This window comes from Salmo salar, chromosome ssa13, assembly GCF_905237065.1.
Source record: "Salmo salar chromosome ssa13, Ssal_v3.1, whole genome shotgun sequence".
NCBI classification, from domain to species: Eukaryota; Metazoa; Chordata; class Actinopteri; order Salmoniformes; family Salmonidae; genus Salmo; species Salmo salar.
In genome coordinates, this window is record NC_059454.1 from 13,107,588 (window position 1) to 13,128,614 (window position 21,027).

The 21,027-nt window shown below is 41.8% G+C and overlaps 1 protein-coding gene and 1 long non-coding RNA gene across 2 annotated transcripts in view; one reads left to right on the forward strand and one right to left on the reverse strand.

Annotated features, from left to right (window-relative positions):
• Positions 1-21,027, forward strand: part of LOC123726192 (guanine nucleotide-binding protein subunit gamma 4-like) — a gene marked incomplete at both ends in the record, with an annotated part of 154,536 nt that overhangs the window by 59,922 nt on the left and 73,587 nt on the right. The gene's annotated exons all lie outside the window — the stretch shown is intronic.
• On the reverse strand, positions 5,200-8,060 carry LOC106566472 (uncharacterized). Its single transcript, XR_006758494.1, has 3 exons — positions 7,948-8,060; positions 5,467-6,737; positions 5,200-5,416 (listed from the first exon to the last, which is right to left on the reverse strand). It is a non-coding gene; the product is annotated as an uncharacterized lncRNA (long non-coding RNA).

Here is a 21,027-nt window from a genome sequence, read left to right on the forward strand (position 1 = left end):
AGCGACATTCATTAATGTCGTCATAGAATGGTTGTTTCGTTGGTCTTCCCGTTCCATGATATAATTTACTTAGCTGCAGACTAATAATTAATATCAAAGACTTGTTCTTATTCTGTCGGTATCAATAGTCTAAAAGTTAACCACGTGGTATGGTTCACTTTCAGTAGAGTACTTGGATGGTCAAACCTCTGGCCATAGAGTGTAGGCCTGGTCTGGAGAAATGTAAATCAGGGAGTGTTTTATAGTGCCCATCGAACAGGCTGGTCAAATGACGCCTGGTCCGTATGTGTCCCTGGGGCGTGCCTATGACTGAGTTAGATTTGGTTACAGAAATACAATTCTATCACATTACATCAGTACATAGCATCTCAATGTCTTACAAAAGCTTTATCCTTATTAATACATTCCATACACCCATATGAGGCAAGTCTTAAACTGAGTCTATTATATAAACAGTTTTATGGTAATATGGCTATATTGTCTCTTCTGAGTATCACAAAATTGTACCAAAAGAGGCCAACGTCATGACACAGTGCATTCAGAAAGTATTAAGACCCCTTGACTTTTTCCACATGTTGTTACCTTGCAGCCTTATTCTAAAATTGATAAAATTATTGTTTCTCATCAATCTACACACAATACCCCATGATGTCAAACCAAAAACAGGTTTTTAGACATTTTTGCAAATGTATTAAAAATAAGAAACTGAAATATTACATTAACATAAGTATTCCTACCCTTCACACAATACTTTGTTAAAACTTCTTCGGGATCGGTGTCCCTTCCACGGGACGGTTGAGCTAATGTAGGCTAATGCGATTAGCATGATGATGTAAGCAACAAGAACATTTCCCAGGACATAGACATAATTGATATTGGCAGAAAGCTTAACTTCTTGATAAGCACCTTTGGCAGCGATTACAGCGTCAAGTCTTCTTGGGTATGATGCTACAAGTTTGGCACACCTGTATTTGAGTTTCTCCCATTCTTCTCTATAGATCCTCTCAAGCTCTGTCAAGTTGGATGGGGAGCGATCCTGACTACACAGCTATATTCAGGTCTCTCCGGAGATCTTTGATTGGGTTCAAGTCCAGGCTCTGGCTGGGCCACTCAAGGACATTCAAATACTTGTCCCGATGCCACTCCTGCGTTGTCTTGGCTGTGTGCTTAGGGTTGTTGTCCTGTTGGAAGGTGAACCTTCACCCCAGTCTGAGGTCCTGAGTGCTCTGGAGCAGATTTTCATCAAGGATCTCTCTGTACTTTTCTCCGTTCATCATTCCCTTGATCCTGACTAGTCTCCGAGTCCCTGCCGCTGAAAAACATCCCCACAGCATGATGCTGCCACCACCATGCTTCACCATAGGGATGGTGCCAGGTTTCCTCCAGATGTGACACTTGTGATTCAGGCCAAAGAGTTCAATCTTGGTTTCATCAGACCAGATAATCTTGTTTCTCATGGTCTGAGAGTCCTTCAGGTGCCATTCGGTAAACTCCAAGTGGGCTGTCATGTGCCTTTTACTGAGGAGTGGCTTCCGGCTGGCTGAATGCACTGTATATCCAATAGCATTTGCATGTCAAGTAACACTTAATTTAGTATGTCCTCCTTTGAATGTGAAACCGTTTAAAGATTAGGTCCATACTTTAATTCCAAGACCACTGCTTTTTTCAATGAAAATGTTACACACATTGCCTGAAAATATTGAATAATGTGTAGATCTGATCGTGATGTCTATTAGTGAAATAATCAGATGTTTCTGTTAGGACAACTAGAAGGTACTCACGCTTATTTTTATTTTTGTATATATTTTTTTCCTTTTTCTCCCCAATTTCATGATTACGATCTTGTCTCGTCGCTGCAATTACCCAACGGGCTTGGGAGAGGCGAAGGTTGACTCATTCGTGACCTGCAAAGCCACGCTTCTTAACACCCGCTTGCTTAACCCAGAAGCCAGCCGCACCAACGTGTCAGAGGAAACACCGTTCAACTGACGACCATGGTCAGCCTGCAGGTGCCCGGCCCGCCACAAGGAGTCACTAAAGCGCAATGAGATAAGTAAAGCCCCCCCCAAGAGCAACTGTCAATGTAAGGTATTATCTCAGTACAGTATATGTGTGCATTCTGAAGTCATCTGACCCCAACACACTAAACCTTCATCAAAACAAGGGCTCCTCCACGCATGGTAACCTTTTACAAGTTTATCCACGTGATGCATTACCCTGCTGTCCTAATTAGCAAGGCTGCAAGTTCTGTTCTCCTTTGTGTTGTTGTGCAGGCAAGCAGCAGCGTGTGGTGTGCTACGTTAAAAAGCAGGCGTTCATCTGTGTCCAGTAGTCTCTGACCATAGGGGGTCCTAATACCCATATTCATCTGACTAATGCTAGTCTCTATGGGGGAGTAATTGTCTCTTCATCTTTCAGTGGGATAATTAACTTAGAAAGAGGGTGTAGAAAAACCTGGTGGGGCTTTTTCGTGTGTGTGTGTGTGTGTGTGTGTGTGTGTGTGTGTGTGTGTGTGTGTGTATTTGTATTTATTATGGAGCCCCATTAGTTCCTGCCAAGGCAGCAGCTACTCTTTCTGGGGTCCAGCAAAAATGAAGACAGTAAAATACATAATACAAATGTTAAACATTAAAATACATATTTCAACAGATTTCACAATACATTAAGTGTGTCCTCAGGCCACCAATCTATTACTACTCGCAGTCCAGATGTACATGTGTGCATATAGTGTGTGTGTGTGTTTGTATCTATGTTTGTGTCTTTTCACAGTCCCCGCTGTTCAATAAGGTGTATTGTTATCTGTTTTTTAAATCTGATTCTACTGCTTGCATCAGCTACCTGATGTTGAATAGAGTTTCATGTAGTCATGGCTCTATGTAGTACTGTGCGCCTCCCATAGTCTGTTCTGGACTTGGGGACTGTGAAGAGACCTCTGGTGGCATGTCTTGTGGGGTATGCATGGGTGTCCGAGCTGTGTGCTAATAGTTTAAACAGACACCTAAGTGCATTCAGCATGTCAATACCTCTCATAAATACAAGTAATGATAAAGTCAATCTCTCCTCCACTTTGAGCCAGAAGAAATGTACATGCATATTAGTAATTTTAGCTCTCTGTGTACATTTAAGGGCCAGCCATGCTGCCCTGTTCTGGGCCAGTTGTAATTTCCCTAAGTCCCTTTGTGGCACGTGACCACACGACTGAACAGCAGTCCAGGTGCAACAAAACTAGGGCCTGTTGGATCTGCCTCGTTGATATTGTTGTTAAGAAGGCAGAGCGACACTTTACTATGGACAGACCTCTCCCATCTTAGCTACCATTGCAGCAATATATTTTGACCATAACAGTTTACAATCCAGGGTTACTCCAAGCAGTTTAGTTTCCTCAACTTGCTCAATTTCCACATTATGCTTTACAAGATTTAGTTGAAGTTTAGAGTTCAGTGAATGCTTTGTCCTAAATACAATGCTTTTAGTTTTTGAAATATTTAGGACTATTACTTCTTACCACCGATTATGAAACTGACTGCAGCTCTTTGTTAAGCGTTTCAGTGATTTCACTCGCTGTGGTAGCTGACGTGTTTAATGTTGAGTCATCAGCATACATAGACACACAGGCTTTACTCAGAGCCAGAGGCAGCTCATTAATGAAGATTGAAAAAAGTAAGGGCCTAGACAGCTGCCCTGGGGAATGCCTGACTCTAACTGGTTTATGTTGGAGAGGCTTCCATTAAAGAACACCCTCTGTGTTCTGTTAGACAGATAACTCTCAATCCACAATATAGCAGGGGATGTAAAGCCATAACAAATGCAAGTGAACAAAAAAGGGTATTGCATTATCATACATCCATATACTGTAAGTAAGCAGAAGTTGCCTCAGTGTTGAAAATGTAATTATTCATGTATCGTACATTCATTTGACATGGTGGCTGGGATATGTGTTAGCACACACCTGTCTCTGTTGATTTATGCTACCAATTATACTTGCATACATTTACAATTCTTTACTCTCCCCCGGAGTATTCAAAATTCATTCTTTCCTCTTCAGCTGTGTGCACTTCTGAAAACTCTTCTTTACTTCTGGAAAAGGCCCCACAGGATGGGGACTAGAAAATGTTACCTTCTGGTGTCTGCCTCTGATTGATTTTTTAAAAACTTTCTTCTGTCTCTCTGCCTCTGAGTGAAGAAACTCCAGCAGTAACCAAGTTTCTAAGGACATTTCATAATGCTTCTAGATGTATATATGGGAATGACACCTTCAGGCTTCACAACAGCAAACAAACACCGTGCTATTAATACAGACTGTAGCCATATCTAGATCTAGAGATTCAATACAATGTGATGGGATAGAGGAACAAGCAATTATTTTAGACTTCTTGCATGAGCGTATACACAATGACATCCAGTAAACACTTGCTCTGTGTATTGACTGAAAGCAGACAAATTAAATGCTGCAACGCTGGAATGTTACTGTCTGTCACTGCATATTTTCTATATTGTAAATCGTCACAGCTCACTGGCCAGGGCTTTGTTTAGTAATGACAAACCTAACTCACTATGTACCTAATTGGAACAGCTTTAAAAACTTCTTATGGATCAAATCCCGTTAACGGGATCGATTTGACAACATCCGGTGAAATGGCAGAGCGCCAAATCCAAATTAAATTATTAGAAATATTTAACTTCCATACAATCACAAGTGCAATAAACCAAATTAAAGCTTTACTTCTTGTTAATCCAGCCACCGTGTCAGATTTCAAAAAGGCTGTATGGCGAAAGCAAACCATGCTATTATCTGAGGACAGCTCCCCATCAAACAAACACAGACAATCATATTTCATCCTGCCAGGCACGACACAAAACTCAGAAATAATGATATAATTCATGCCTTACCTTTGACGAGCTTCTTTTGTTGGCACTCCAATATGTCCCATAAACATCACAAATGGTCCTTTTTGTTCGATTAATTCCGTCTTTATATATCCAAAATGTCCATTTATTTGGCGCGTTTGATCCAGAAAAACACCGGTTCCAACTCGCGCAACATGACTACAAAATATCTCATAAGTTACCTGTAATCTTTGTCCAAACATTTCAAACAACTTTCCTAGTACAACTTTAGGTATTTTTTTACGTAAATAATCGATAAAATTTAAGACGGGATAAACTGCGTTCAATACAGGATGAAAACAAAGTGGAGCGTGGGACATTTATTTTTATAAAAACAAATACTATTTTTATAGTCATATAGTCATATAGTCATTCAAAGTTTGAACTAAGGCGTCAACTAAATCAACAGCCTTTGACAGGTCAAGTGATGAAGACTGTAGCATATCTGATAGAAATGTTGCTTCTCCAAACACTTTATGGAGTGTAACAAGGCACACAATGAATTGTAAATCTATCTGTGCAAGCAGACCTCGTCCCTCAACAGACCTTGTGCCTCAACAGAACTGTGCCTCAACAGACCTCGTGCCTCAACAGATCTGTCACCATTGTTCTTGGGCTATGTGTTGCAGGACTCGCTTAATGGCAGGTAATTTATCCATAATAGTATGTAGAGCCATATATCGACATGCCCAGCGAGTGTCATTTAGTCTCTGAAGCTCTCTAGGTGCACCTGGGTACATCTCTTTTTGTATGCTAAGCCATTTTTGATGCACATATGGCCCAGATTAGAAGACGTAAAGTCTTTCTAGTAAGGAGAAGAACTGTCCTACCTCAGGGACAGCTTTGACTGTATCCACTAAAACTAAGTTTAGACAGTGTGCACTGCAGTGGATGTAAAAGGCATGCTTTGTTTGTTCTTTAATGCCTGCCTGGACGTCTGAATGCTTGCCACTCATAACGGAAGTACCGTCATATGCTTGGCCTACTAGGTTGTTTTTGTATTCAAGACCATGACTTTCTAATATGTGTATGATTTTGTCAGTAAGCCCTGCTGCATCTAGTCGATCAGCCGATTCAAAATGGAGAAAGCCCTCATGGACAGCTCCTCTGAAATAGTACCTGAGTACTAGAGATATCTGCTCCTTTATTTTACATCTTTGTTACATCTGCCATTAGGCTAAAGACCCTCACTGTCTTTCACTTCTTCTATCATTTTTGTTGGAACCATGTCTGCCAAACAACTCAGAACCTCATTCTGAATCCCTTTGCTTGTATATTTTGCTTTATGAATGGAAGTCAACCTTTTTTTCACTGTTGTGTCATGCTTAGCTATTGTTTCTAGGATTGCCATGAAGTTCCCTTTGTTATCGGACTCTGCAGACTCATCGTGTCCTCTTTGTGCAATGTTTTGTGTGGCTGTAAGTAGTAGTACTTCTCCTATTGTTTTAATATAGTCCCAATTTTCTTGAACCTGTTTGTTGTGTTCCTTGTTTAGGGCATTTACCAGTGTTGCATTACTTTTTACAGCTTTCTGATAGTCTCTCCATGTAATCATTGCTTGTTTGTGCCGCTCAGACCTTACATGAATTGCAAATCCCCCTTCTTTGTAAGTTGCCTTCTTCCAGTTGTTAAAACCCAATTGTGAATCAAATACAGTCTCTGAGACTGGGAGGGCTAAAATGCCTGCAGGCGTAACAAAACACAGAGTCAGATTTTTTTTGAATATTCAAGCCAGGGATGGATATGGTCCCAGGCCGCCTTGAAGCTCCTCCTCCGGTCCCCCATCAGAGTTCTTGGGTATATGTTCATCATTGGCTGCACCGGTGGTTCCTCCCGGGATTTGCTGATATCTGCCAAAGAAAAAAATATAGAATTAAGTATGTATTTGGGTAATTTTAGATATACCATTGCCATCTGGCAACTTCTGAAATCCATCTGATATCTATATCACAAGCCCAATAGCATGTTAAATAATAATTCATTTCAAATACAAACCCGACTAATTTGAATACACCATATAAACTGACTAATTTCTATACACCATATAAACTGACTCATTTCTATACACCATATAAACTGACTCATTTCTATACACCATATAAACTGACTCATTTCTATACACCATATAAACTGACTCATTTCTATACACCATATAAACTGACTCATTTCTATACACCATATAAACTGACTAATTTCTATACACCATATAAACCGACTCATTTCTATACACCATATAAACTGACTCATTTCTATACACCATATAAACTGACTCATTTCTATTCACCATATAAACTGACTCATTTCTATTCACCATATAAACTGACTCATTTCTATACACCATATAAACTGACTCATTTCTATACACCATATAAACTGACTCATTTCTATACACCATATAAACTGACTCATTTCTATACACCATATAAACTGACTCATTTCTATACACCATATAAACTGACTCATTACACTGCTTTACAAGTAACTACAGATTTATTCAACATCACAAACCTGATAGTCCACTGTTTGTGGACGCACGAGGCTCCTCTGTTGGTGTCTCACTCTCAGCCTCTACCTCAGCCTCAGTCTCTCCATCTGTCTCACTTTCCTGCTCTACTATGCCTTCATGCTCAGTCTCTCCAATGGACAAGTCTTCCTACTCTCTCTCTGCAGGCTCTCTGCTCTCTCCACACCTGAACCACCTGGCTCTGTCTCACTGTCTGCCTTGTCTTTTCTTTGGAAGAAGGACATGATGTCCTTTCTCTTCATTTTGGTGAAAACTAAAGAGCAAAAGCAATGGGGACCACGTTTATTAATTAATTAACGTAAAATAAGTGACTTGCTTGGTAACTACCCTTTATGTCTAACCGTTTTACGTTACAATGCGTTTACGGAGTGTGGTTTAAGTAAAAACACTCAGCACCATGAGTTTGTTGATCGTATATTTGATCCTTTTTCATACTGCCACAAAGTAACAAACGGCCAGGTTAAGATAAGCTGATCTAACGTTACACTTCTGTAATGCATTTAATACAAATACAACATATTAACAATTTTACTCACCTCTATATTTCCTTCTTTGTGCTTGAACTATAATATTAATGTGGAATTTCTTACAACTTCTGAATAGAAAAAAAACTTGCAGATGCATGTGGTACGATACTGTTGTGTTCCGCCTAAAGCCGTCCCTCTAGAAAATGTGTGGGTTAAATTAGTGTTCCGCGTTGCCACTGTCTAATAATGGATGTAAAAAAAGAACGATAGCAAAAATTTGTTATGTAAAAATTATTTCATACTCCACATTTAGGGGGGCCACAAGGGGGTCCAAAATTGTTGTCAAAGGGGCACTGGCCCCCCTGCCCCCCCCCCACCCCAGAACCGCTAGTGCTACAGCTTCCTGTTTCCTCCACCACAGCTTCCTGTTTCCTCCACCACAGCTTCCTGTTTCCTCCACCACAGCTTCCTGTTTACTCCACCACAGCTTCCTGTTTACTCCACCACAGCTTCCTGTTTAGTCCACCACAGCTTTTATTGTTGCAGGTTTTGATGGATAGGGGCAGATAACCATAGCCAATAGATTCTCATGTCTCTCCTCCCCCTGTTTTGATTGAGGGCACACATGGCCGTAAAGCTGTGGGACGAGTGAATGAGCATGAATGAATGAGCATGAGTGAAGGAGCCGGTGTGAAGCAGCCTGTGTGAATTGCCTCTTTCTCTCTCTGCAGGATTGGATCGGTTACTTTTGATGGGCAGCATATACTGTACGCTCCGTCCAGATAAATTGCTTCTCTGCGTGAACTCATGAACTTCATTTCTTATTTTCGAAAGATCCATTTTGTAGCTCTGCAAAGGGCATTGCTTCGTGGAATCGATTTTGTTCAACAAGTTGAGTGAGCTGCATTTGCTTGTTCTTGATAAGCATTTTTTTTAGGTTTACTACACTTCATTGTTCTCTGAAAATATCTTCCACTTTCTGTCATCTTGCAGTACGAGCTCACAAAGTATCGTTGGGACAGTCTTAACCTTTTAATTCAGGCACTTTATGCACAGAGTATTTCAATGCTGTGTGCTGCTCATTGATTGACGTGAGCTTTCTCAGCAGGGTGAGCCATGAAAAAAGTGATGCGTTGTTTTGTTGTTCAAATAATTAATAATTAATAATTCAAGTTGCCAAACATCATCTGACCTTGTGGCCTGTTCTCACTCAACCTGTGAATTAATAATTATATATTATTGGTCTCATAAGGAGTACTGACTACAGTTTTGTCATTGGGGTTTATCATAAGCACACAATTAAATTATAGACTAAAACCACTAACGATATTGCAGTCCTCTAACCTTATAGTCAATGACCCTTCAACAGAGGATTACATCAACTATTGATATTTTTTCTAATGCAGTTTTACATCCAATATTGTCGTGCGTAAAATTACCTTCTGTCGGTGTTGAAATTAATTAACATTGTGTGCTTTACAGGTGGGAGTTTACATCATACAATACACTGTAAGTACGGATGAACAGCAGTCAAGGAGATTTAGATAATTAGCCCGCCATATGAACTGCTAATTCACCCCGCTGAGCAGAAGGTAATTCAGCGAGGGAAGCACGTGTGCCATTCAGCCTGAGTAAACCCAAATCAACCGTCTTTTTTAAATTGTATTTTTATTTCCAGTAGGCATGTGAAAGATGGCAATTCACACATTTCCTCAACATGTGTAATATTCCTCCATATAGACTATCTTTTAACATCCTTACTTACATGGTTTCCATCCAGTGGTGTAAAGAACTTAAGTAAAAATACTTAAAATGATGTCTGAGTGTTGGAGTGTGCCCCTGGCTATCCGTAAATAAATAAAAAATGAAAATTGTGCCATCTGGTTTGCTTAACATAGGGAATTTGAAATGATTTATACTTTTACTTTAGATATTTAAGTATATACTATAAAAACAAATACTTTTAGACTTTTACTCAAGTAGTATTTTACTGGGTGACTTTCACTTTTACTTAACCCTTGTGTTCTCTTAAGGGTAAAACAATGACCCGCCACTATGTTTAACAGCAGAGAAAACCCCCTAAGTGATATTTTTTTCAACTTGAAATTTGATGACTTTTCCTAGAGTGACCTCAACATTACAAAACGTGAAATATCGCCTTTGTTCATATTTCCATGAAAGCTGTAAACCACCAGGGTACAAAGATTGTCTTAGGGTCATTTTTGACCCGGCAGTTATAAAACAATTTACACACACACACACACACACACACACACACACACACACACACACACACACACACACACACACACACACACAAATGAGAAATTGAGATTATGTCTGCTACTGATTGAACTCAGACAAAACTAAAATTTTCTTGTGCTGCATCTCTCCCCACGACTCCACACATGTCTCAAGTTCACAGACAAAATATAAAAAAATTCAGACAAGATAAACAACATTTCATTTCAGGCAAAATAAACATTTATTGAAAGCATTGTTTACTAATGCCGAATGCATTCTGAGGCTATAAAGGTGCTGCAGATGACAGTCCCCCCACTTCTCTCTTTGCTGAAGCCATGATTGCATGTTTCAGTGCCCAACAGGTTGTATATCAAATTTTTTCAATGTCCAGGAGGAACAAGAGAACAATGATTTAGAAGAGGAGGAGGTATCTGAAGAAGAATATGGGAAGAATATGACCCAGAGCACGATGCATCATCCTCAGATGAAGAAGAAATCCCCCAAGCTGAAAAAGATACATTTTTGTCAAATGACATCACAATAACATGGTCCTTGTCACCATATGACAACCAGGGCAGGATGGCAGCACAAAATGTCATAAGGATGACCCCAGGGCCCACAAGACATGCCGTTGCCCATGCCCAGGACATCGCCTCAACATTCTACATGTTCATCACACCAGCCATTAAAATAATCATCCTAGAGATGACAAATTTGGAGGGTTTCTGTAAATATGGAGATGACTGGAAAAGGATAGATGAGATTGACCTGCGTGCCTACATAGAGCAGCTAATCTTAATAACGGGTGTGTATAGGTCCCGAGGCGACGCTACATGTAGTCTCTGGGATGCAGGGAGTGGCAGGGCGATTTTCCGTGCCACTGAAAGTCTTTCACACCTTCTCAACAATGCTACGATTTGATAACCGGGAGTCAAGACCTGCAAGACGTGTGAGAGACAAACTGGCGGCCATAAGAGAGGTCTGAGAGAAGTGGATGGAGCGTCTGCCATACCTTTACAAACCTGGGCCTGTAATAGCAGTGGAGGAGCAACTAGTTCCATTCAGAGGTACATTTGTATTTTCATATCTGTAATGCAAGTGATTTGCACTGTTCAATATATTATGTATTGCTGTAATATCATATTACTAGTTACTGATAGTAATCTCTTTTGTCAAAGGGTTGCTGTCCTTTCCGGCAGTATATGCCCAGCAAGCCAGCAGTAGTGTGATATCATACTTCCAGCTACGCTTGGAAGATGCAAGTCTACACAGGGAAGCCAACCAGTGGAGGCCCGGAGAAGAACCAGGGGATGCAGGTTGTGCTTGATGTGACAGATGGACTGAGTGGGCACAATGTCACATGTGACAATTTCTTCACCTCTTATTAACTCAGCCAGCAGCTCCTGAAGAGGAAGATCACCATGGTTGGCACAGTTAGAAAAAAAAGCCTGACCTCCCCCCTGCACTCCTCACAACAAGGGGGAGAGAGGCCTTCTCATCAAAGTTTGCCTTCACCCCCATCACTACTTTAGTTTCTTACCTCCCAACGAGGAACAAGAACTACACCTGGACTACAACCACAACAAAGGAGGCGTGGACAACCTGGACAAGGTGATTGGAACTTACAGCTGCAGGAGGATGACTGCCCGCTAGCCCCTGGTCATCTTCCGTAACATCATTGATGTGTCCTCATACAATGTCTTCATGATATGGTACAAGATTAACCCTACCTGGATGCCTGATAAGCAGTACAAGAGGAGGGTGTTCCTAGAGCAGCTGGGAAAGGCACTTGTAACCCCACACATTTAAAGAAGGGGCTCCCCCGCACAGCAGCCTCTGCAGCGCTTGTGAAAGCGGTTCAGAGGGCTGAATCTTGTCCTGATCCACCTGAGGCTGCAGCTGGGGCAGGCAAGAGGAGGAGATGCCAATTCTTCCCCCGAAAGAAGGACTGTAAAACAAATACTATGTGCTGCACATGTGAGAAATACATCTGCAAAGTCCATGAACACACACTTGCGTACTGTCCTACATGTGTTATTTAGAGTTGATTGATTTATGTTCTTCACATTTTTGTTTTGTATCAATGATCTTTTTTTATTCTTATTCATTGTTGTTGTTTATAAACCTTGTGGGTGGGGGCAATGGATCAAAAAATGTGAGAAGACTAGTATTTTGTAGTTAATTCCTCATTGTACAGTATGTCAGAATATATCATTATGTTGCCAAAAAGGTTCAAGACTTATTGTTTCCCTTCAATAAAATGCATTCAAAACGACTTTCTGAACATTTCTGCTACTTTCTTAGGCTATTCAAGTGCTATCTCATGCAAAAAGATTTTTTTACACCTATGCAGTACCTTTAGCAATAATAACAATAAACCTCTAATTTAGTAAAGAAAACAATTATGACAGGTGTGTTGTAATAAAAATTAGTGGTGTCCACTGATTAAATGTAGTCTTTCTGCATTGTGAAGAGGGAAAACCCAGATATTCACAAAGTTTGTGATGAATGACAGGTTGTTTTGTCATGCAAAATAGATTTGGGGTTTAAAATTCAATTAAGCTGCTTTATTTTAGGGTTTTATGAAGGTGGGTCGTTTTTAACCCTTAGGACAAGGGGACTCTACAGAATGTTAAGACTACACAAGGGTAAAGTCATTTTCTATTAAGTTATCTTTCTTTTTACTCAAGTAAGACAATAGGGTACTTTTTCCACCACTGTTTCCATCTACAATCCATCAAGGTTGGGTAGGTGAGGAGCAGCAGCATCGTAGGGGTGAGAAGCTGGTTGGATCTCCCTGTGGGTTCGGCTATACAGACGTTGTGACTGTGACCATCAGACTGCAGCATAGGCCTGCATATAGTGTATGTGAGTAGATAGTGTACTCAACTTTGAGCCTAGTTCACGCTATTTGTAAAGCTGTTGTACGTCATCAAGTTGTATGCACCGTGGCGCTGTATTTTGGGGGTGTTTGTGCCATAGTTATTGATAGCCTATCCTTTCAAAGTATTTCATTTTTACAACCTCAGTGCAGCATAAATATTTCAGACCAGTTTTTCATGGATGACTTTGGGGAATGAAAATAAATGAAACATGGAAGGCTCTGGGCTACTCGTTCTCTAGTTAAACTTTACAGTCCCAGGTACCAAGTCAAACTCTTTTCATCTTTCCTCATCCTCTTGCAGTTCTAGCTACCTTTCTGATATTGATATCATCTGTACTCCTTGTAGAGTTAATTAAGCAATGCCAGTGGAAATTCCTTTCAGATATGTACAGGTATTGGTATTTTAAATGTGTTCAATCTATCTATTATTTAATGGCCATTGAGGACAGTGATTGGTGTCTGTCTATCCAGTATGTTGGCTCATCAAACACTCCTTCCAGCTGTAGTAGCAGTAGGCTCTAGTACGCATCTCCAACGGTCCAGTTAAATCAATGCTTTTCTGCTGTTTTATTTAGAAGAGTAGAGGGACATTCTTATCACTGAAATGTTAACCTGTTGGGTCTAGGGGGCAGCATTTGCACGTCTGGATAAAAAAAATGTACCCGATTTAATCTGGTTACTAATCCTACCCAGTAACTAGAATATGCATATACTTATTATATATGGATAGAAAACACTCTAAAGTTTCCAAAACTGTTTGAATGGTGTCTGTGAGTATAACAGAACTCATTTGGCAGGCAAAACCCTGAGACATTTTCTGACAGGAAGTGGATACCTGATGTGTTGTATTGACTTTAAACCTCTCCCATTGAAAAACACAGGGGTTTAGGAATATTTTGGCACTTCCTATTGCTTCCACTAGATGTCACCAGCCTTTACAAAGTGTTTTGAGTCTTCTGGAGGGAGATCTGACCGAACAAGAGCCATGGAACGGTGATGTCCCATTAGACACCTGGCGCTACTTCATGTTGGGTACCCTCGTTCCAATACGTTATAAAAGGCTATGCATTCGTCCACCTTGAATATTATTCATGTTCTGGTTAAAAAGGCCCTAATGATTTATGCTATACAACGTTTGACATGTTTGAACGAACGGAAATATATTTTTTCCCCTCGTTCATGACGAGAAGTCCGGCTGGCTTACATCATGTGCTAACGAGACGGAGATTTTTGGACATAAATGATGAGCTTTTTTTGAACAAAACTACATTCGTTATGGACCTGTGATACCTGGAAGTGACATCTGATGAAGAGAATCAAAGGTAATGGATTATTTACATAGTATTTTCGATTTTAGATCTCCCCAACATGACGTCTAGTCTGTATCGCAACGCGTATTTTTCTGGGTACAGTGCTCAGATTATTGCAAAGTGTGATTTCCCAGTAAGGTTATTTTTAAATCTGGCAAGTTGATTGCGTTCAAAAGATGTAAATCTATAATTCTTTAAATGACAATATAATATTTTACCAATGTTTTCTAATTTTAATTATTTAATTTCTGACGCTGACTTGACTGCCGGTTATTGGAGGGAAACGATTTCCTCAACATCAATGCCATAGTAAAACGCTGTTTTTGTATATAAATATGAACTTGATAGAACTAAAAATGCATGCATTGTCTAACATAATGTCCTAGGAGTGTCATCTGATGGAGATTGTAAAAGGTTAGTGTATCATTTTAGCTGGTTTTATGGTTTTGGTGACCCTGTCTTTGACTTGACAAAACATTACACACAACTCTTGTAAATGTACTGTCCTAACATACTCTAAATTTATGCTTTCGCCGTAAAACCTTTTTGAAATCGTAAAACGTGGTTAGATTAAGGAGATGTTTATCTTTCAAATGGTGTAACATAGTTGTATTTTTGAAAAATTTGAATTTTGACATTTATTTGGATTCAAATTTGCCGCTCTTGAAATGCACCTGCTGTTGATGGAGTGCACCACAGGTGGCACGCTAGCGTCCCACCTAGCCCCAAGAGGTTTTAAGTATGTCTCACTCTCTCCCGGGGTATTTTAATCAGTGGTAGCGTGGCGTCTTATTCTAACACGTACCAGAGGGTGATGTCTGGCTGGCTGGCGAGGCAGGGTTTTGTTGCTAACCTTTCTCTCTGTCTGGACACATTCCCATCCAGAGGTTTGTTTCCGCTGCCCCTGTCACTCGCCAATATTTGTCTTCTGTGATTCATAGCCTGTGTGTGTGTGTTTTGTGTGTGTGTGTGTGTGTGTATGTGTGTGACAGTGGAGGCTGCTGAGGGGAGGACGGCTCAAAATAATGGCTGGAATGGAGTACATGGAATGGTGTCAAACACCTGGAGTGTGTTTGATGTATTTGATATCATTCCACTGATTCTCCTCCAGCCATTAGCACGAGCCCGTCCTCCCCAATTAAGGTGCCATGAACCTCCAGTGGTGTGTGTGTGTGTGTGTGTGTGTTCGGTGGCGCAAGTGGGGACACTTCGGGGTGAGCAGTAGGTTTCACACATCCCCATGGCTACACACTAAGTGCAGTAGGTTTCACACATCCCCATGGCTACACACTAAGTGCAGTAGGTTTCACACATCCCCATGGCTACACACTAAGTGCAGTAGGTTTCACACATCCCCATGGCTACACACTGAGTGCAGTAGGTTTCACACATCCCCATGGCTACACACTGAGTGCAGTAGGTTTCACACATCCCCATGGCTAAACACTGAGTGCAGTAGGTTTCACACATCCCCATGGCTACACACTGAGTGCAGTAGGTTTCACACATCCCCATGGCTACACACTGAGTGCAGTAGGTTTCACACATCCCCATGGCTACACACTGAGTGCAGTAGGTTTCACACATCCCCATGGCTACACACTAACTGCAGTAGGTGGGGCAGATGTAGGTTGACTGATGCTCAGTCTCTGTCGGTCCCAGTATTGTAGCTTCCATTAATCTCATAGTTACTGCCAGCCGTCAGTCTCTTCCAAGTATAACATGGTGCATTCTCATTCATTTTGCTACGTGCTTGCTGCTTTTGTTATTATGTCAATATGCAAGCAGAGGCAGTACTTGTCCTCTTTCTCAGTTAGCATGAAAGATAAGGGTCAGTATTGGAATTCCCCATAATAAATGTTCCATATCTATAATAACCATATTTCCTTTTTAGAATCATTTATAGAGAAGTCATTGTGGTTGAACGCACCACAGCCTGACCAGTCTTTTCTGTTTCTTTTCACATTTTATTCATTTGAGTGTGTGACTGTGTGTGTGTGACTGTGTGTGTGTGTGTGTGTGTGTGTGTGTGTGTGCCTACTTGACTTTTTGAAAAAGAGGTTTTAAGACTAAATACATTTGTATTTCAGGGTCAACATTGATGGATGTGTGAGTCTTTGCCAGAAACCTACTCTATATTAATAATGGGATACTTAGGCCTTTTGGCAAGGAAGCCTTTTATCTACTTCCTCAGAGTCAGATGAATTCGTGGGTACCAGTTTTATGTCTCTGCATCCAGTATGAAGGAAGTTAGAGGTAGTTTCGCGAGTCAAAGTTAACAATGACTCAATCTATGGTATCTACTAGCATGCTAGGAGTTATAATAGGCTTCCAGTCATTGCGTTCACGCTAGTTAGCAATTGTGCTAACGCTAGTTAGCAACTCCCTTCAAACTACAACCAGAGGTTCATCTGACTCTGGGGATGTAGATAAAGGAGTTCATCTGACTCTGGGGATGTAGATAAAGGAGTTCATCTGACTCTGGGGATGTAGATAAAGGTGTTCATCTGACTCTGGGGATGTAGATAAAGGTGTTCATCTGACTCTGGGGATGTAGATAAAGGAGTTCATCTGACTCTGGGGATGTAGATAAAGGAGTTCATCTGACTCTGGGGAAGTAGATAAAGGAGTTCATCTGACTCTGGGGATGTAGATAAAGGTGTTCATCTGACTCTGGGGATGTAGATAAAGGAGTTCATCTGACTCTGGGGATGTAGATAAAGGAGTTCATCTGACTCTGGGGATGTAGATAAAGGAGTTCATCTGACTCTGGGGATGTAGATAAAGGTGTTCATCTGACTCTGGGGATGTAGATAAAGGAGTTCATCTGACTCTGGGGATGTAGATAAAGGTGTTCATCTGACTCTGGGGATGTAGATAAAGGTGTTCATCTGACTCTGGGGATGTAGATAAAGGAGTTCATCTGACTCTGGGGATGTAGATAAAGGAGTTCATCTGACTCTGGGGATGTAGATAAAGGAGTTCATCTGACTCTGGGGATGTAGATAAAGGGCCTCGTTGCCAACATCCTGAAGTATCCCTTTAAAGCTGGAAACTGCCAGGGAACTCACAATACAATATTATCACAATACTTAGGTGCCGATATGATATGTATTGCGACTCTCACAATTCTATATGTATTGCAATTCGATACTGTGATTTTATTGCGATCCGATTTTCCAAATATATTGCTCACCATATGTCTGCTGCAGAGGGACAAGAGAGAGCCTTGAGAAAATGAGTTTTGATCAGTCATGGAAATAAAAGTGCTGAGAACAACTCCTATTTGAAAGGAGGGGGTAGCGAGGGAAGATGTGACTGCAGTCTCCCATGGCTCAGTAAATATAGACTGGATCTCTCTCTCTCTCTCTCTCTCTCTCTCTCTCTCTCTCTCTCTCTCTCTCTCTCTCTCACACACTCTCTCACACACACACACACACTCACACACTCACACACACACACACTCACACACTCACACACTCACACATAAGGCTCTGTAGGGTCTGTTTGTGAACAGAACCCCAGGGCCAGTTGGCCAAGGGGACTCTTCTGTAGGTGAGGGCTTTATTTTTAGGTGGTTGTAGAATTTAGCAGCTCTTTTCTGTATTGTGATAACTAGTGTGTATAGTCCTCATTCTGATCTGCATTGTTTGGGGTTTTACGTTGCACACTAAGCATGTTTTCACAGAATTTCGCATGCAGAGTCTCAATTTGGGTGTTCGTCAATATCATTTTAAGGGGCTTCAATGGCATGGGAAACATATTTTTACATGTCATCCTCTGGCCTGGTATCAAAGAGGCCCAGACAAACCTCACTGTCCTCCAGACAAACCTCACTGTCATCCAGACAAACCTCACTGTCATCCAGACAAACCTCACTGTCATCCAGACAAACTCACTCTCCTCCAGACAAACCTCACTCTCCTCCAGACAAACCCCACTCTCCTCCAGACAAACCCCACTCTCCTCCAGACAAACCCCACCGTCCTCCAGACAAACCCCACCGTCCTCCAGACAAACCTCACCGTCCTCCAGACAAACCTCACCGTCCTCCAGACAAACCTCACCGTCCTCCAGACAAACCTCACTCTCCTCCAGACAAACCTCACTCTCCTCCAGACAAACCTCACCCAGACAAATCTCACTGTCCTCCAGACAAACCGCACTCTCCTCCAGACAAACCTCACTCTCCTCCAGACAAACCTCACTGTCCTCCAGACAAACCTCACTCTCCTCCCCTCCAGACGAACCTCACTGTCCTTCATGAAACACAATCATACCACGCTGCTCCTCTAGGGAGCTGCACTGTCATGAATTGGATAATTCCAGTCTGTTATTTCACCAGAGATAGAGGGAGGGAATGGAGAGAGACACAGGGCAAGGGAGAGGGAGGGAATGGGGAGAGAGAATGCAAAGAGACAGAAACCAGAGAGTGAGAACCGTTTAACTCTGCAGCCATTCCCAAACTGCGAGGATCTGGAATCACAAAAAACAGCTGTCTGGAAAATACACAAGAAAGATCTTCATGTTATGGAAACGACTCTTGTAGTACAGAACCTGTTGACAGCAGGCCATATAACTTCACTGCCACTCCTACAACACATTATGTCCCTGTGCTTTCCTGAGTCTGTTCTTGATTCAACATTTTTACAAGTACAAAATAATATGAGAAAATAAGAAAGAACAAGAGAGAGGGCTATTTCAGGATATTCTTCTCTCTATCTGTGTATAAGACAGACTGATCCTCTCTGTCTTAGGAGGGACTGACTGTGGATCAGACCCCCTTCCCTCCCTGCCTCCCTTTCCTCCTCTCCTCCCTCTCCTCCCCGCCTCCCTCTCCTCCCTGCCTGCTCTGCCTCGAGCTGCACCTGGCTCCCACAGCATGCACGGGGTTGGCAGAAGTGTCAGTGTGACAAAGATGGAGTACCCTCCCCCCACCCATCCATACACGACTCTAACCATATCTCCTTTACCTCTTTAGGCACCAAGAGACCAGCTGCCTACCAGGAGGAGCTCATGAGGAGACGGGAGGTGGTTGGGAAACCGAGTGGAATCACATTGGTATCAGAACAGGGCAAAGGAATGCAAATGCTTTTGTTCCAGTGGCAACAGTAGTGGCTGGTGTTGTGCCAGTTTCACTGGACACCCAAGAAGGTGTGTATAGCCCAGTTGTGGAGCACATTACTACTGCTCAGATGAAGAACAAGGCAGAGACACTATCAACATAGCTGCCAGATGATAACATGCACTGGTACTTTGAAAAAGTCCAGCCTTTACCCAGCTTTAATTAAAATCTATTTTGGGGAAACATGATATACCCTGGCATTACAAATATTAGAAGCAAATACCCAGCCGCAACAATGGATAACATGTAAGCACAAACAGGCAACGTCACAGTACAACAGTGGTGTGCAGAACGGTAAACCCGGAACTCACAACTCTTTGGTTCCTGTCACGGATGGGCTACTGCAGCAGACGACCACACAGGGTTCCACTCCAATCAAATAAAAACCAGAAGAAGCGGCTCCAGTGAGCAACCAATTGAGCAATGTTTCCATGCCCCGAAGAGTTCAGGCTGTTCTGTAGGCAAAAGGGTGTCATACCCGGTACCAGATGGGTGTACCAAATAAACTTGCCACTGAGTGTATATAAAACATAGGAAATCACATTTTTGACTGCACTGGGCCTTTAAAAGGTAATTTCCGATTGAGCCGACATGCAGAATTTACTGTGAATGCAGTCTCCGCCTCCGCGGGAACATTGCTTAATTGTCAATATTAAGCGGATCTTCAGCCCTATGGTTTGACTAGAACCCATACAGTCCAGTACATCACTGGGGCCAAGCTTATTGCTATCCAGGAACCTCTATATCAGGCGGTGTCAGAGGAAGGCCCTAAAAATTGTCAAAGTCTCCAGCCACCCTACTGCTACCGCACAGCAAGCGGTACCGGAGCACCAAGTCGAGGTCCAAAAGGCTCCTTAACATCTTCTACCCCCATGCCATAAGACTCCAGAACATCTAATCAAAGGGCTACCCAGACCCCTCTTCTGCTCTGGTGCTACTCTCCGTTTATAATCTTTGCATAGTCACTTTACCTCTACCTACATGTACATATTACCTTGACTAACCGGTGCCCCCGCATATTGACTCTGTACCGGTACCCCCTGTATATAGCCTCATTATTGTTATTTACTGCGGCTGTTTAATTATTTGTTACTTTTATTTTTTACTTAACACTTTTTTTTCTTGACTTCTTAAAGCATTGTTGGTTAAGGGCTTGTAAATAAGCATTTCACTGTAAGGTCTACACCTGGTGTATTCAGCGCATGTGACAAATACCATTTGATTTGTCAATGAACCACTAAACCAGGGCAGGTTTCATCAGTGACATCTGATCAATGAACCACTGTACCAGGGCAGGTTTTATCAGTGACATCTGATCAATAAACCACTGAACCAGGGCAGGTTTCATCAGGGACATCTGATCAATGAAACACTGAACCAGGGCAGGTTTCATCAGCGACATCTGATCAATGAACCACTGAACCAGGGCAGGTTTCATCAGTGACATCTGATCAATGAACCACTGAACCAGGGCAGGTTTCATCAGTGACATCTGATCAGTGAACCACTGAACCAGGGCAGGTTTCATCAGTGACATCTGATCAATGAACCACTGAACCAGGGCAGGTTTCATCAGTGACATCTGA